The 5,000-nt window shown below is 48.3% G+C and overlaps 1 protein-coding gene across 1 annotated transcript in view; it reads left to right on the top strand.

Moving 5' to 3' along the window:
* The window catches only part of large2 (LARGE xylosyl- and glucuronyltransferase 2), a 116,048-nt gene that overhangs the window by 41,276 nt on the left and 69,772 nt on the right, over window positions 1–5,000 (top strand). The window contains exon 2 of the mRNA XM_078255863.1: window positions 1,585–1,659. The gene's annotated coding sequence lies outside the window, so the exon portion shown is untranslated. The remainder of the gene's footprint in view (window positions 1–1,584; window positions 1,660–5,000) is intronic.

A 5,000-nucleotide genomic window follows, 5' to 3' on the forward strand; every position in this document is an offset into this window, starting at 1 on the left:
ACTCGTGTACGAAACCAGTTGTGCAGAAACGGTTACTGTTCTTTAGGGGTGGGGAAATAAATGGATATGGCATCCAGTGTTGAAGTCAGGAGCACCTGAAACGAGACCAAGTTATCACTCTTGTCTCGGTCTCAACCCTTCAAAGTCTCGGTCTTGTCTCGGTCTCAACCCCTCGAAGTCTCGGCCTCAACTCCTCGAAGTCTCGGTCTTGTCTCGGTCTCAACCCCTCGAAGTCTCGGTCTCAATCCCTCAAAGTCTCGGTCTCAATCCCTCAAAGTCTCGGTCTCAACCCCTCAAAGTCTTGGTATTGTCTCGGTCTCAACCCCTCAAAGTCTCGGTCTTGTCTCGGTCTCAACCCCTCGAAGTCTAGGTCTTGTCTCGGCCTCGACCCCTCGAAGTCTCGGTCTTGTCTCGGTCTCGACCCCTCCAAGTCTCGGTCTTGTCTCGGTCTCAACCCCTCCAAGTCTCGGTCTTGTCTCGGTCTCGACCCCTCGAAGTCTTGGTCTTGTCTCGGTCTCAACCCCTCGAAGTCTTGGTTTTGTCTCGGTCTCAACCCCTCGAAGTCTCGGTCTTGTCTCGGTCTCAACCCCTCGAAGTCTCGGTCTCAACCCCTCAAAGTTTCGGTCTCAATCCCTCGAAGTCTCGGTCTCGTCTCGGTCTCAATCCCTCGAAGTCTCGGTCTTGTCTCGGTCTCAACCCCTCAAAGTCTCGGTCTCAATCCCTCAAAGTCTCGGTCTCAATCCCTCGAAGTCTTGGTATTGTCTCGGTCTCAACCCCTCGAAGTCTCGGTCTTGTCTCGGTCTCAACCCCTCGAAGTCTCGGTCTTGTCTCGGCCTCAACCCCTCAAAGTCTCGGTCTCAACCCCTCGAGTCTCGGCCTCAACCCCTCGAAGTCTCGGTCTTGTCTCGGTCTCAACCCCTCAAAGTTTCGGTCTCAATCCCTCGAAGTCTCGGTCTCGTCTCGGTCTCAATCCCTCGAAGTCTCGGTCTTGTCTCGGTCTCAACCCCTCGAAGTCTCGGTCTTGTCTCGGTCTCAACCCCTCAAAGTCTCGGTCTCAACCCCTCAAAGTCTCGGTCTTGTCTCGGTCTCAACCCCTCAAAGTCTCGCCCTCAAAGTCTCGGTCTTGTCTCGATACGCTCTTGTCTTGGTGATGACTCGGTTTAGGTGGTCTTGACTACAACACTGGCTGCAACTATATGTGGTAAAAATTGTGTCCTCAAATGTCTTGTTTTGTCCACAACTCAAAGATTTTCAGTTCACTGTCACAGAGGAGAGAAGAAACTAGAACAGATTCATATTTAACAAAGCTGCAATCATACGTTTGTTAATGACTCCAACCGATTAATAGATTATCAAAATAGTTGGCATTTTATTTGACAAGTGATGAGCGCTAATGATGACAACAACAACAACAACAAGAGGGAATTTTAAGAAACAGATCTTGTGATTTCTCTTTAATGATGACAGCAAAGAGCAGCTTTCTCTGCTGTTTGACTGACAGTTCAATGGCTCCTCTGTCGCTTATCTTGTTTGATATGTTTTCCCTCTGTCTTCTCATACCTGCTCTTCTATATTTCTTTGCAGACTGGATTTTCTCCGGAGGTTTCCGTCGGAGTCGTCACAGTTTCCCCACGCTGGTTTTTAACATCTGCCAATCTGGTAAGGAACAAATGCTGGTTTAGTTTTCTTTCTCTTCTTACACTTTCACTCCCGTCTCCTCCGCTCAGTGATTGTGTGTGTGTGTGTGTGTGTGTGTGTGTGTGTGTGTGTGTGTGTGTGTGTGTGTGGGAGTGTGAAATGTTTATCGTCGGCGAGGAAAATGGCTGCATGTGAAGTGTAAAATCAGCCGTTATGGAGACAATAACAGGTATCGGTTTATGTGTGAGACTCACGGATAGTACACAGAAAGAAGGGTTTTGCCTCTTTGTTGTTGATTCCTTTGCGTTCGTGTTGACTTGACGTGGTTTTCTGATTATTTCATTGCCTTGTTTATGTGAGGTGAGACATGGGTGATTTTACACCCTTTTTTAGGGGGGGCTCAAGCCCCTAAATTTCATCTCAGCCCCCCTAAAAATTATAATAATAAAAAAATGTTTTTGTTACTTCAAGTGAGAGTTTGTGTGCTTGTCTGTTAGTAACAGAGGAGACACAATTACAGGTTCAAAGGGCTTGAAGTAAGGGTTAATGCCCGACGAGGTGGCCATTGTCAGGTATTAATGGACGACGACGAGGAGATTTTTACATAGACACAATAGCCAAGTCAGCTACTTTTTGTTTTGGTGCCATTTTAGGACTTTTTGATAGGACAGCCTAGGCATGAAAGGAGAGAGAGAGAGAGGGGCAGCAAAGGGCCGCAGGTCAGAGCCGAACCCGCGGCCGCTGCTTCCGTTTTAAGGCTCGGACACACAGAGCCGACGGCCAAACGTCGGCAGAAAAGCCAGCTGGGCTGATCAGTGTCCCCAAATTGGTCAAAAAAGTCCCTCGGAACACACCGACGAGACGTAATACGTCTCCATAACAGCAGGCGGCGCTAATCTCTATTGAAAAATGAAAACCGGCAGCTGATTGGACGAACGCGCCACGTGGGTCTGGTTTCTCCGGAAATTCAACGCCAGACTGTCATGGCGTCTCGTTCAGAATACGATCTCATATTGTCCTAAAATAGTTCACCGTAACGTGTTTCTGAAAACATTTGAAGAGAGAAACAGGCCGTGCAGCTGAATCTGTCTTCATTTCAGATCAACAAAGGTCAGTTTAGAAGATGTTCGTCAGATTTTGATGCTCATCCCGCTCCCCGTTTCCGGGTCAGCTCTCCACCAATCAGATTGGTCGTTTCAGTCTGACTGCCGGCAGTGCCCGCCCCGCTGATTATACACATCAAATCGGCCAAAATGAAGGCCGGCGGCCCCTCGGACGGACGACGGCACGGGACACACCGAACAGACTCGAGGCACCGAGCTCGCCAGACTGTCCGACGGCCGATTATCGGCTCTGTTCTGCAGTGCAGCGATAAATCAATGTCAGACACTGTCCCGATACTCGCTCTCTGAACTCTCTGTATCTGGTGAAAACACTTGGTCTGTAACTGTCTCTCTGCGGCTTGCTGCTGAGCAGGAAGTCTTCACTTTATCAAATCAGCTGAGACTGAACCAGACCGTGAAAGAGACTAAGGATCATTTTCATAGTCGCTTAATCTGCAGATCGATTAGTAGTTTGGTCTCTAAAATGTCAGAAAATGGTGAAAAATGTGGATCAGTGTTTCCCGAAAAGCCCAAGATGACGTCCTCAAATGTCTCGTTTTGTCCCCAACTCAAAGATATTCAGTTTACTGTCACAGAGGAGAGAAGAAACTAGAAAATAGTCACATTTAACAAGCTGACATCATCGTGTGTGTGTGTGTGTGTGTGTGTGTGTGTGTGCGCACATCAGTCAGTCAGAGGTGTCGCATTTCTGCACACAGCAGGTACACACACACACACACACAGTTTCCACACAAAGGTGACCTATCATGACCACAGGGCACGCACCCACAATGCCTCGCTCCTAATCCTCTGACCTGTGACTCCCTCCACTGCTCCCGGCCTCTGATTGGACAGATAACAAACATTAGAGGCCGCGTAATATGCCGATAGGGTCGTCTGATGCGGGGCTGGAGGCTTCGTGTTTAATGAGTTTGTGTTCCCAGGACAGGGACAGTTTTTCTGTCCTGAGGGGTCTTTGTCAGCGTCCAGAGGCGAAGGAAAAAACCCCAAATTAGGGGCCCGCCACTTGGGGAAAAATGGATTCCCCTGCCCGCGGACTGCTGATGAAATTAAGCTTTTGAGCTAATTCTGGGACAATCAGTGACTGTCCATTGTCCCTGGTGAATAAACGAAATAAATAAATATCTGACCACATATTAACACAGTATATTTGAAGAGTGTGATCCGAGCAGCACGTCAGAAATAATCTGACGTGCTGCGAGGCTGCGGTTATACAACTGTTCACTCATACAACACGCTGTGACATTTAACTTCTCTGTGACTGTAGAAGAGATCATAACGAATAGATAAAAGTGTATCTCTCTTCAAAAAACTCTCAGATGTGTGGGGAGGTTTACTGTAGTCTGTGTGTGACTCCGTTGGCCGCCCAAATACATAACTCCGAAATATACTCTGTCTTTGTAATGGACACACAGGTCTTTCTGGGGCAGTTCTTGACCGTAGGACGTGTCCTTTAAAATGTAGTTTTACCTGTCGTACTTACGGGTTTTTCATGACTCCTGACTAGCAACGTGACATCATGACTTTGTGTAAACATACACGGCCACTTTCTTAAGCCAAGTGGCGTGTTGTCTGTCCGCATTTCGAGCGCCGTATACAGCGGACGGGTTGGGTTTAGTAAAAGAAGAAAGCTACGGTTGGGTTAAGTCCTGTGTTGTTTGACCCATCCACCACCCCGACCATAGCCTGACAAGCCAGACCCACATCCAGATGTTGGGTCTGGGAACTCACCATTGGCGGGGCTCAATCCGAGGGGCGGGATAAACGGTTCTTTCAAATTCCCTCTGCACGCCATAGGATAGCGCTACAACCAATCAGAGCAGAGCTAGCTGATAGATTACACTTTAAACTCCGAACACATCTTCCTTTTTTAAGAATGACTTCAGTGCCGTTCTTTGTTCTTTTCTCAAAGAAAAGCTCAACTCCAAGTCTTCCAGAGACGCTGTTCACCACCAGCAGCAGCCATAAGCCCCGCCCACCCACTCTATACACGATGTGATTGGCCTGACTAGAGTTTGGTTTTTCCAGCTCGCAAGCCAACGGAGAGTTGCTAGACGACCCTGCTGCAGATTACATTTGCTGCCACTAGGGTGCGTCTAGATTTCTAGACTACCCCGACCAACCCCCCTTACGCAGATTTTCGCCCTTTCATACTACTCGCTACGGCGTCAATTCACACGCAATCGCAAGGTAATGTAAGTCAACGGAGGCCAAACGGCGTTGATAAACACGCTAAAA

This window comes from Sander vitreus, chromosome 1 (genome assembly GCF_031162955.1).
Source record: "Sander vitreus isolate 19-12246 chromosome 1, sanVit1, whole genome shotgun sequence".
Classification (NCBI taxonomy): Eukaryota; Metazoa; Chordata; class Actinopteri; order Perciformes; family Percidae; genus Sander; species Sander vitreus.